Source organism: Zea mays, chromosome 2, assembly GCF_902167145.1.
Source record: "Zea mays cultivar B73 chromosome 2, Zm-B73-REFERENCE-NAM-5.0, whole genome shotgun sequence".
Classification (NCBI taxonomy): domain Eukaryota; kingdom Viridiplantae; phylum Streptophyta; class Magnoliopsida; order Poales; family Poaceae; genus Zea; species Zea mays.
Window position 1 is genome coordinate 15,958,625 of NC_050097.1, and position 13,008 is coordinate 15,971,632.

Below are 13,008 nucleotides of genomic sequence, written 5' to 3' on the forward strand. Positions count from 1 at the left end.
ATCGGTCTATTGAAGGAATATTCAGATTGCTTTGCTTGGAATTACACTGAGATGCCTGGATTAAGCCGAGAGATCGTAGAGCATCGGCTGCCTATTAAATCTGGTTTCAGACCTTTCAAGCAAAGAGCTAGAACATTTCGTCCAGATCTTCTCCCACGCATCAAGGACGAAATCCACCGGCTGCTAGAAGCTGATTTTATCAGACCTTGCAGATACGCAGAGTGGGTCTCCAATATTGTGCCGGTAGAGAAGAAGGAGTCAGGTAAACTTAGAGTATGCATTGATTTTCGCAATTTAAATAGAGCAACTCCTAAAGACGAATATCCCATGCCCATAGCCGACACATTAATCAATAATGCATCAGGAAATAGAATTATTAGCTTCCTTGATGGTAATGCCGGATATAATCAGATTTTCATGGCCGAAGAAGATGCGTCTAAAACGACCTTTATATGTCCAGGCTTCATTGGTTTATTTGAGTGGGTTGTCATGACATTTGGTCTGAAAAATGCTGGTGCTACTTATCAGAGGGCTATGAATTTGATCTTCCATGAATTGTTAGGAAACACCATGGAAGTTTACATTGATGATATTGTAGTCAAATCGGCTGAGTTTAGTTCTCATATAGCTGATTTGTGCAAAGCCTTTGATAAAATGCGTTAGTATGGTTTGAAAATGAACCCACGTAAATGTGCTTTTGGAGTGTCGGCTGGTAAGTTTTTAGGATTTCTCATACATGAACATGGTATAGAGATAGACCCTGACCGAATCAAGTCTATTCGGAATGTGGGGCCTCCGACCTATAAGGTCGAGGTACAGAGGTTCCTCGGCAAGGTGAATTATTTACGAAGGTTTATTTCTAACCTAGCCGAGAAGATTGATGCGTTTACCCCTATTCTTCGGCTTAAGAATGATGCCGAATTCGCTTGGGGGGCAGAACAGCAAGAAGCATTTGATCTCATCAAAAAAATACTTATCTTCGGCTCCCGTATTAAAAGCACCACGAGCAGGAGTGCCATTTCGATTATACATTGCAGTTGAGGATAAGGTCATTGGGGCTGTTCTGACACAAGAAACTGAGGGGAAGGAGCATGTGGTGACATATCTAAGCCGAAGGTTGGTGGATGCTGAAACAAGGTACACTTTTATTGAAAAGTTATGCTTATGCTTGTTTTATGCATGCACCAAATGTAGATGTTATTTACTGTCTAGTCATTGCACTGCATCTGGTCAAGCCGATGTGATCAAATACATGTTGCATAACCCAATTATGAGTGGTAGAATTGATAAGTGGGCTTATGCACTAATAGAATATGACTTGGCCTATGAACCATTGAAATCTATGAAAGGCCAAGTCGTAGCGGATTTCATTGTAGAACATCGGGTTAATGATATTCATGAGCTAGACATGTCATACCTCACTATTACTCCTTGGACTTTATATTTTGATGGATCGGTTTGCAATGAAGGGCAAGGAATTGGCATTGTACTTGTTTCACCAAGTAATGTCTCCTTTGACTTCTCTAGCCGATTGAAAACTTATTGCACTAATAATCAAGCTGAATATGAGGCCCTCCTATTCGGCTTAGAACTTTTAAATGGTATGGGAGTAAAACATGTGAAGGTATTTGGTGATTCTCAGCTGGTTGTCCAACAAGTGTTAGAAGAATATCAATGTTTTGATGGTACTCTAAATAGTTACCTTGAGAAATGTTGGAGCATAATCCATTCTTTTGACAAATTCAGTATTCGTCATATCTCTAGAGTCGAGAATCATAGAGCTAACGATTTGGCACAAGATGCATCAGGTTATCAGATAAAGAGAGGGAAGTTTCACAAAACTGAAAATCTGATAACCAGTGCAAAGCCAAATTCCCAGGTCGCGGACCGTCCGCGTGATGACGCCGGACCGTCCGGGGTTACCAGAAATGTTCTTTTAATCAATTCGGCTGACAATGAAGCCGATGCAAGTGATTGGAGGACATCCCAGGTCGCGGACCATCCGCGTGATGACGCCGGACCGTCCGGGGTTACCAGAAATGTTCTTTTAATCAATTCGGCTGACAATGAAGCCGATGCAAGTGATTGGAGGACATCCTAGGTCGCGGACCGTCCGCGTGATGACGCCGGACCGTCCGGGGTTACCAGAAATGTTCTTTTAATCAATTCGGCTGACAATGAAGCCGATGCAAGTGATTGGAGGACATCTATACTTAATTATTTACGAAATCCCAATATCAGGACAGATAAGAACATTCGGCGAACAACTTTCAAGTATGTTTTGATGAGTGATGAACTTTACCGCCGAACAGTCAATGACATCTTGCTTAAGTGCTTGGGCCCAGATGATGCTATATTAGCCATGGCCGAAGTACATGAAGGAATTTGTGGTACTCATCAATCAGCTCCAAAGATGAAGTGGTTGTTGTGAAGGTCTGGTTTTTATTGGCCTAATATGATAGCTGATTGTTTCAAGTACTACAAGGGTTGCCAAGTGTGTCAAAAATTCGGCGACCTACAGTTGGTCCCTGCAGCCGAATTACATCCTATCATCAAGCCTTGCCTGTTCAGAGGATGGGGATTAGACTTTATTGGAGAAATTCATCCTTCATCATCAAAGGGGCATCGGTTTGTGTTAGTTGCCACTGACTACTTCACCAAATGGACTGAAGCCGTTGCTCTAAAGAACATGACACACAAGGAGGTAATTGAGTTTATAACTGAGCATATTATTCATAGATTCAGCATTCCCCAGACCTTAACTACAGATCAAGGTACTTCTTTTATGTCAAAGGAGGTACGTGAATTTGCTGAATTATACAGAATTAAGCTGCTTAATACATCTCCATATTATGCTCAGGCCAATGGTCAGGCCGAGTCTAGCAATAGGACATTGATTAATTTGATAAAAAAGAAAATATCTGATAATCCTAAACATTGGCATAAGATTTTGTCTGAAGCTTTATGGGCTCATAGAATATCTAAACATAGGGCTACTAAAGTATCTCTTTTTGAGCTTGTCTATGGGCAGGAAGCAGTGTTGCCTGTGGAAATAAGTTTGAATGCTGTCAGGTTCGCCAGACAAAATGATCTAACTGCTACTGATTATTATGATTCAATGATGGATAATATTGATGAGGTGACCGACAAAAGGATGATAGCTTTGGGAGCAATAGAAAAGGACAAAATCATGGTGGCCAGGGCCTACAACAAGAAGGTCAAAGCAAAATCATTTCAAGTAGGGGACCTGGTGTGGAAGACCATTCTGCCTCTAAGGAATAAAGACCGAAAGTTCGGGAAATGGTCACCAAGTTGGGAATGTCCTTATAAAGTAAAACATGTGATGTCTGGCAACGCCTATTTGCTACAAACATTACAAGGCAAGGACTTGCCTAAGGCTTTGAATGGGCGATTCCTCAAACAGTACCATCCTAGTATGTGGCAGGATGCCTAAGAGAACCGATGTAATCACATCGAGTCAGTTGCTTTTGGTTTGCTCAGCTCCACCAAAAGGCAGGGGGGCATATGTTGAGCACCATTTTGAGCGGGCGGACGGTCCGGCCCTGAGGCCGAACGGTCCGCGCTCCGGACGGTCCGCACATGCGTAGAGCAGTTTAGGGTTCCGAGTTTTGTGCTATGTTTGTTGGCTAGATTTGCGGGATTAACTCGGAATCTAGTCGTGTAAAGGGTCCAGCCCCCCTCCTCTATATAAAGAGAGGTCTACGGCCGATTTGTAATCATCAATCGAATCAATACAACTTCTATTCGCATTTATTTCTAGTACAATTAGGAGTAGTTCTAGTCTAGTTCTAGTTTATCCCCAAACTCTTCGCCTCTCTTCGACTCTACGCCGATTAGAGGAGTCTAGGTCGGCCGGCCCGAGCCTAGACAACCCCTAGGATCTCACCTCCCCCGACGGGGTCCCTCCCGGGAGCGAGATCCAGGCACCGCCGACAACTTCCGCCACCCCTGCGCACGCGCAGACCGTCCGGCCCCCAGGGCGCGGACCGTCCGGTCGTCAGGTAGAGGACCTGAGCCCTACGCCAGGTCGCGGACCGTCCGGCCCCAGGCCGCGGACCGTCCGCGCCTGACCAGAGAGCACCGCCGCCGGTTCTTCTTGAGTATTTGGCGCTCCGAAAAAGCGTCAACAATATTAATGGATTTTCAGTTTTTTTTGTTGGTGCATCCGCACCGACAATCATGAACATAGCTCTAACAGAAATAGTTCTAGGAATGGCTGTTCACCCAATTTCGACCCTACACTATTGTCATAAAATAAATTAACCTCTAGAGTCATCCAAAATTAAAGAAGCTCGTGTTCAATTAGTTTTATAAAATAAATAGCACCAATATTTACAAAACACAAAACTATATTATTTGATACATCGTTTTTTTTTTGGACGAAACGGCAGAGCCCCCTATTTCATTAAGAAATAGGATATGAGTCATTACAAACCAAAACGATGAGCTACAACCCATCGACAAAAGAGCACCTAGTGATGCTAAACCCTTCACACTATCGCATTAGACAAGCAAGGATCAGCCTCCACTAATCATCTATCCAGACGAAACCATAGTTTTTAAGCAAAGCTTATTACAACGCCTGAAAATAAAAGTGCAGCTACGAAGCTAACAAGTCGGATTTAACTAGTTCACCAAAAGGACAACCCATAGATTGAGCGATAGCCAACCACAGAAAATGCGCCAAAATCACCCTTCATCCAGAAATGTGGCAATCTCTCGGACACCACCCAAAAGACCGACACATCACTTCACTTGCTATCTTTCTGATTAGCCGGCTTACTTAGACCACCATCTCTTTTTCCTTCTCTCTCTGACAAATAGCCCAAGAATCCAGCCAAAAAGCAACAGAGAAATATTATGTTAGCAGGATCAAGGAGAATTTTATCACCAAAAAACCAATCATTTCTGGTTCTCCAGATAGCCCAACAGCTCCACACCTAAATATCATTAAATTGGAGATTCTGTCTTTAGATTTGTTCAGCCATCTGTCACAAAGATCCCCAATGCTTTTTGGAATGAAATCAATATTTAAGGCAATTTGAATCACTCTCCATACAAATCTAGCAATGGAACATTTAAAGAACAAATGTTCAATCGATTCTAGACCTCTACAAAAACAACATTCACTAGAGCCATGGCAATATCTTTTTTTCAGATTATCTTTTGTAAGAATTTTATTTCTTACCACCAGCCAGATGAATACTTTGATTTTTTGTGGTAACTTAGATTTCCACAAGAACCTGTAAGGAACAACCGCCTGATCAGTCGAATTTTTCTTATATAAAGAATTAACAGTAAAAACTTAGTTACCCATACACCATCTCACTCTGTCCTCTTGAACTGACAGATTATATTGAGCACATAAATCAACTAATTCACCATAAAGCACTTGAAGATTACCCATCATTCTTCTTCTAAAGGAAAGAACATCAAATTTTGAGGACAAGACCTTATTAACCGAAATATCCTTATCAAGAGCCAAGTCAAACAGAACAGGAAATTTAACTGCCAAAGGACAATCACCAATCCAAGATTTTTTTCCAGAAACTAGTTTTACAACCATTACCAACAATAACTTTACAGTACCATAATTTAATTAGTTTGACTTAGGATGATCAGACAGCAAGTTTACAAACATAAAAGAAGGAAAAACATTGGGTGAAATATCGTAGCACTTCAAATCCTACGTGAATTCAAAAGTAAAAAAGTGTAGGAAAATACAAAGCAATAATAAGAACTGCTTGACTACTGCCTACTAGAGATGGCAACGGGTACAAACCCACTGTGTTTTGCCGTCCCAAACCCGTACCCGTAAAAAATATCTATGCCCACTAAAAAACCCGTACCCATGACAGGTTTGAGATTTTGCCCAAACCCGTACCCATTGGGTTAGCGGGTACCCATGGGTTACCCGCGGGTTTCATCTCCAATATACTTGTTCTTCTCATAATCAATAAGTATCGTAATGATTAATGATATCATGATCCAAAATCTATGTAATGAACAACGAGTTCATGATTTGATATAAAAATTATTAGTAGAGGGAATGAAATACAAATAATAAGTTGTACTAGGTAAATACCCGTGCGTTGCAACGGGATAAAAATAGTGCAACAATAACATATGTATGTTCATGTGATGTGTTGTTAATCAAAATTAAACTGTCTCTAGAACTTTGTAGTAGTCCTACGCACATTTTAAATATAAGCATACATATGTATCCGGGAACACGTTGTGTATAATCGATATCATTGTGAAACGACAGCACCAAAAAAATTGTAAGCATCTGGAGAAAAAATAATCACATAATTTTGGCACATTCCGATCTACGCAACCTGGTTGCAGCAGCGCTAGAGAGGGCCCTCCACCATCACAAAAGAAAGAGCAAGCCTAATACAGAAGCATTCAATCAAGAGGCCACCACAACATGTGCTAGTGTGAATGAGGGATGGATGTGCGGACCTTCAAATCGATCGCGTCTGCGAAGAACACGATCCTAGCAGACCGAAGATTGTGAGGCGCGGAGCGGTAGTCGGTAGGGGTGTGCTCAGATTGATACCGAACGACAAAGCACAGACTACTGACTGGGCGATTGGCGTCTCCGAGAGTTGGGCAAGGCGAACACGAAAACCTCTTTGCGCCTCGACGGGTGCAGCTGGACGCGACCGCGGAGGAGAGTGTGAGCTAGGACGCAAGTTGCGGCACCAAGTCACGCCTCGGCACAACGGAGCAAGGCGTCGAGCCTGGCGCAGAAGCTCCGCGAGCATGGGCTCGGACGCGAGGTCATCGGGGGAGGTAAAGTGTGCGTCTAGGAAGCCCCTCATGCTCGGTAGCAGCAACGACATGGGATCATCGAGAGGGGAGTGGGGAGCTAGGTGAACGTGTGGTGGAGGCGTGCGCTCGACCGCGGCGACGGTATGGGATCATCTGGAGGGGAGTGGGAAGCTAGGTGAGCGCCTATGGGAGGCGTGGTTTTCTCGGCCTTCGAAGAACCGGAGAAGGTTGGGAGGCAACATGGACAGGCGTGCGCTCAACAGCGGCGAAGGTATGGGGTCGTCTGGAGGGGAGTGGGGAGCTAGGTGAGCATGTGAGAGAGGCATGGTTTTCTCGGCCTTTGGAGAGTCGAAGAAGGTTGGGAGGCGGCGTGAGCAGTTGGGATCGAGAAAAAAATCGAGGGACAGAGGAGGCTTCGAGCGGAGATGTGGGCAATAGGATGGACGATGTAGATTAACGGTAGACAGATTTTAAAATGGGCATATCATATAACTTTGATTCCTTTTGAATAATTTATTTTATAAAACAACTATGTTTGATACGAACAGAGGATAGTTGTAGCAACACACGAGCACCTTATTATATCTTTTGAGTATAGAATAACAATTAATGTTTTTGCATATCAATGTGTTTTAACAGACTGATTTTGTACCAATGCACGGATTAAAACCTTAAGAACATAAGGTTGAAACTCCCATAAATATTTTCCAAAAGGAAGCCTAACATAAATAAGACGAGCTGGCTAGGGTTCGGACGGCTCTAGTCATCCATCTTGATCTAGCGATGCTTATTTCACCAGCATTAGGGCACGATGATGCTGCATAAGGCCGCCGTTTTCTACCGTTGAGTGGATCGCACAGGAACTCGGGCCTCACCATGCCCTTAAGTATGCCACGAACCTCAGCTCTGCCCGTGGGCAGCTTTACGACTGGAAAAGTCCATTTTACTTTATTATTTTTATATCCATGTTTTATCTAATGTTTTAATCTATATCTATCCATACCTTTATATACCTTTATAATATAATAATATTAAAGATTCGAAATATATATTGTGATGATTTCTCAAAAGAAATCACAAAACTCTATATTTAACTTACCAACAGATAATATTATGAAACTAAAATTAAATATTTACAAGTAGTAAATTCTTTTTCTCACAATAACAAATACCAATGTGGTAATTATAGAATTTTTATTTTATAAAATGGATAAAACATAAATAGATATATAACATTCCTGGCCCCGTTTCTTATTAACGTTATATAATTTTTCTCCCTCTACAACACAAACATTTTTGCTAGTCATACCTGAATTACGAAACCTGGTTTCGTTGGTACCAAAGCGTCCTTCATGTTGAAATTGTACATTATTTGCAAGATAAAGGGCATTTGAAAACCACCAGATTGTGATTATTAATCACATGATACAGAATAGGCTTTATTTGCAAGACAAAGGGGCTACTTCCAAATTATGAATGCGCTATTTGCAATATGTTTTTGTCTCTACCATGATCGAGTTCAAGCATAGCTGAAAAATCAAAAGCCAAAAAAGTGACACAAATATTTTTGTGCTATATTTATCAGAGCAAGCTACATTCAATTAGGATACACAAGATCCAGTTCAGGGAAAACAAAGCCTACATCTGCAAATCAGCTTTGTCTTCATATCCATAAACTCCACAGGTCCAAGCAGCATATACACCATGGTCAGTTGCCTCATCTGTCTGTAGAAACAAGCGAGCGCTTGTCTAATGAGTCATTGGTGTCACTGCTAATTAGGTCTTCTTGGCGCAAGTTACCGGCACCCGACAAATACTTGAGGTTTGAGTAACCGGCAAGCTCAGAGTAGTCTATCAATCTAGCAAAAGCGAGCACCCCGTTACTTGGACATGCCAGACATTGTTAGCGTGCAAAAAGAAAACAAAGTTGTTAACATCAAAGAGATGACGCATATCCAAGGAAATGATTCAGATGTGCAACATAAAGGAAACTCTACTTTATAAGCTGACAAAGAAATTTCACCATCAAAGATGGCATGTGTCTGCACATAGAAAAGCATTACATAAACCATGCTTTGACTCAAGGATCAAGACAAAAATATAGGAAAGGTAATTATAATCACATAGAGAATGATCTTCTGTAGACAAGCTACTTTTAGGCTGCAATTTATGGAACAAGTGCTACACGAGAACTGGGCATCTGAGCAGCCAACAAACATACATATCTGCCAATTGTCGAATACAGAGCTTAATGCTCCTGCTTTATTTAATGATCAATTTTCATTAACGAAATGATAAAAAGTAACTCGGCAAAACAAGAAAATCTGGCCACATAGATAGCAGACTTGATGAAAATAAAGCATGAAGTAAGGGTCATGTGTTTGACCTGGATATGAACATGTTCAAGGCAAAAAAAAGAGGATGATAATTTGGATTTTGTGTAACAGACGTGTAGGTTCAGCCGTAAAATTATGTTGCAGATTTTTACCCATAGTATTCAGTTTGTACCCTGATAGACTATGAAATTATGGCTCAAGTCAGCTCTAGTTGTTTTTATTACTGCTGAATCAAGGTTGATTAAAACTTTCATCTCTACAATGAAATATATGCGGATCCTCTAGATTCTATGTAGAAAGTAACAAGAAATCCAAATTGGTTAAAATTTTATAGCCATATTTTGTTATTCTTTAAAGTGGACTACATACAGATCCTCCATATTCTATGTATGTAGAAAGTAACAAGAAACCCAAAGAAATACCTGGAATTTTGACCATTGGATTATCCTAATGATAAAAAATGCTTCCAATAACTGGTTGATGGTTGCTTTGATAAGAAGGAAAAAACCTCATCTTTAAATCCCAAATACCGAACCTCATCTTCAAATCCCAAAAATATTGTAATTTAAGTTAATGAATGAGTATTGGCTCATCAGACAACAATGTGGTTAGGAGAACAATCACAATTCTCGTCCCAAATTAACTGCTTGAAACATCTAATTATTGCAGACACCAATAAACTATTCCAAGAATAAATATTAAGCTAGAAGGCCATAATACACATTATTACAATTTACTACATTATTATCCAAGTGCATCAGACATATTGACTTTCATAGAGTTATCTATTCTCGTCAACAGTCAATGGCGAGGTGTGCCTTCAGCCCTCCACTGACACTCCTAGAATCCTAGTTGGAATCTGACCTGAACTCTTTTTCCTCTTGTGGCTCAATACGATGCCCTCCGTCCCAATTTTGCTGCTTTGTTCTAAAACTTCATGTTCTGATTTCAGCTGTGGTATGAAATCTGATTAGTTTTTGGGTCTAGTTTGACACACGATGTGATTTGGTAGTTAAGGAATTCTCTGCCAAAAGTATAATGTGTGCACCTCCCCACTTCTGTTTTCTTGTGCATAGAAAGTTTTAGCTTTCAGGTGTAATTCATCTACAGGCATAGAATAATCCAAAGTTTCTAAACAAACCCTTATTGTACCAAAAATAGGTTCCCTATGAGCAATGATAGGTAGGATTCCATTGTGGTCCCTACTGTATGACTGCCATATAGTAGATTCACATACATGAAACTATCAAACACAAGTGACTAATATGAGCCCATTTTATCACTGAACAACAATTATATGAAGGTTGGGAGAAAATTGCTAACGTCATCCCTGCTGTAACCAAATGTCATTTGTGTGAGGTCATTTGTCCCAAGTGAGAAGAACTCTGCCAGCTCTGCTATCTGTCAACCATTGTAATCACATTCATAGAAAATTAAATCAGTATCCATGATAGCCAAATGACAAATACCTTGGGACGGTCTGCTCTCTCATTTGGTCAAGCACATGGCGCGCGAGCGGGAAGGCGACGACCTCGAGGAGCAGGATGCCACAGTAGAGTGAGAGAAGTCATGATTGAGATGGGGATGGTCCGCTCTCTCATTTGGTCGAGCACATGACGCGCGAGCCAAAAGGCGATGGCCTCTAGGAGTGGGACGCCACGACTGAGCGAGAGGAGATGGCATGGGAGGGGAGCGGACTGTTGAGGAGCGTAGACGGACACCGCTGGGAAGGTCGTTGGCAGTGCAAGACGGAGCCCGAGGGAGGGAGGCGGGCCAGACGGCGGCCGCCTGGGTGGGGGCAGCATGTCGAGGAGGTCATCGGCGGAGCAAGATATGGCGTGCGGCGTAGCGATGTCAGAGGCAAATGGGGACTTGATCCTGCACCGTGAGCATGACGCGAGCGTGTGGAGTGGTGGTGGGGGAGGAGGTGGAGGAGAAGAGAGGGGGTTCAACGGTGGACACGACGGAGGCATAGGGGGCGGGGATCGCGACGCTCGACGCTAGGGGTGAGGTATAGGGGGCGACGACGATCTCGGTGCTGGGGGAGCTGAGGCCAGGCGCGAAGCAGAGGATGTCCCAGGCGAGATTTGCGGAGAGCGGGTGCGCGGCGATCTCGGCGCTGGGGTGCCATGGATGTCGCGACGAGATTTGCGGAGGGAGGGCGAGGGCGGAGCCGCGGAGCCGTGGTGGACGCCCACACTGTAGCCATATAGAATAGTAGAGATAATTAAGTGACCTTGCACTAAGTTATCCATCCACCACATATATAACGCTAGTAAAAACTATAATAGCAAGCAAGCAACACTCTCACCGACTATTGATACATTCACCAATTGATAAAAAATATGAAGTAAATAAGGAATAACAAGTTTCTTGTTCGTTTATAAAATAAAATGACGATGTGCACTAAGTTTGGTCGGGTTTAAAAAACCCACGGGTTCACGGGTTTGGGTACTATAGGAACAAACCCGTACCCATAAACCCATCGGGTATAGATTTATACCTATTAACAAACCCATGGGTATGAAAATTGACCCAAACCCGTACCCTAATAGGGTAAAAACCCACCGGGTTTCGGGTTTTGGGTACCCGTTGCCATCTCTACTGCCTACTAGGGATGGCAATCGGGTGGGTAGTACACGGATATATAGTTCACGAATTCATACCCACGAGACAAAACTCAACCCATACCCGTACCCATAAACGTTCGTGGGTATGTATCTGTATCCATACCCGTACCCGCCGGGTATCCGCTATCCAGTGGATACCCGTTACCCGCCCGCCCACTACAATTTTAGCATTAAACACCAAACAACAATTTTATTACATTTAAAAATAATTATTATTCTAATAGCATTAAATGATAATTTCAGCACCAAACATCATGTTATGGATAAACATTGAAAAATGAAAATTTATGATAATATATAAATCCGGATGGCCCACATGTTAGATATCCATTGGGTAACGGGTATGGATACTGGATATCCATACCCGCAAAAAAAATATCCGCGGATACCTTATTATATCCATAACCGTACCCGCGGATATCAAATTCCACCATACCCATATCCAATAGATAATTATCTGCGGTTATTTATCCATACCCGTACCCATTGCCATCCCTACTGCCACCGAAGAGGAGCAGGGAATGAGGGAAGGCCACCGCACGAGCGCACGACGCGCGAGGATACCGAGGAGGGTTGACTGTTTTTTTGCCATCCTCGTTTTGATGAGCGACCAAATTGTACGTAACTAGACGATGTGCACGTAGCATTTTGCCGCCACGCAGCCCAGGTTATGACTTTGGAACATGAACCACACCTAGGGGTGAAAACGGGTAGGGTACCCGAAACGGGTACCGGATACGGATACTGATTCGGGACCATTTTTCGGATACGGATACGGGTATTTTTTAGATTCGGACGGATACGAGTAATACCCGGATAGTATGGCTTCGGATTCGGGTCGGATACGGAGCGAGTACTACCCGGTAAATACCCGGATATTCGGGTCGGATACGGGTACCCGGAATTCGGGTACCCGTTTTTTCTTTTTCTGCAAAATAATATAGTTATAAAATCATAACTTTTACATATGAAATCGGATGAAGATAAAGTTTATATGAAAATTGTAGAGCTCGAAGAGATCTATAACTTTGTAGTACATCATATTTTTGTTTAAACATATCTTTAGGCCAAAATTATTAAAATAATGTCTAAATTTATATCAAAATAATAGACTTTATCATTTTCATATGAGGACTTAAGATTATATCCATGTGGGAACTTAGGATTATCTTTTTATAAACTATTTATTAATATTGGTAACTTATTTGCAATTTTCGGTCGACGCTACAATATTTTTATGAATT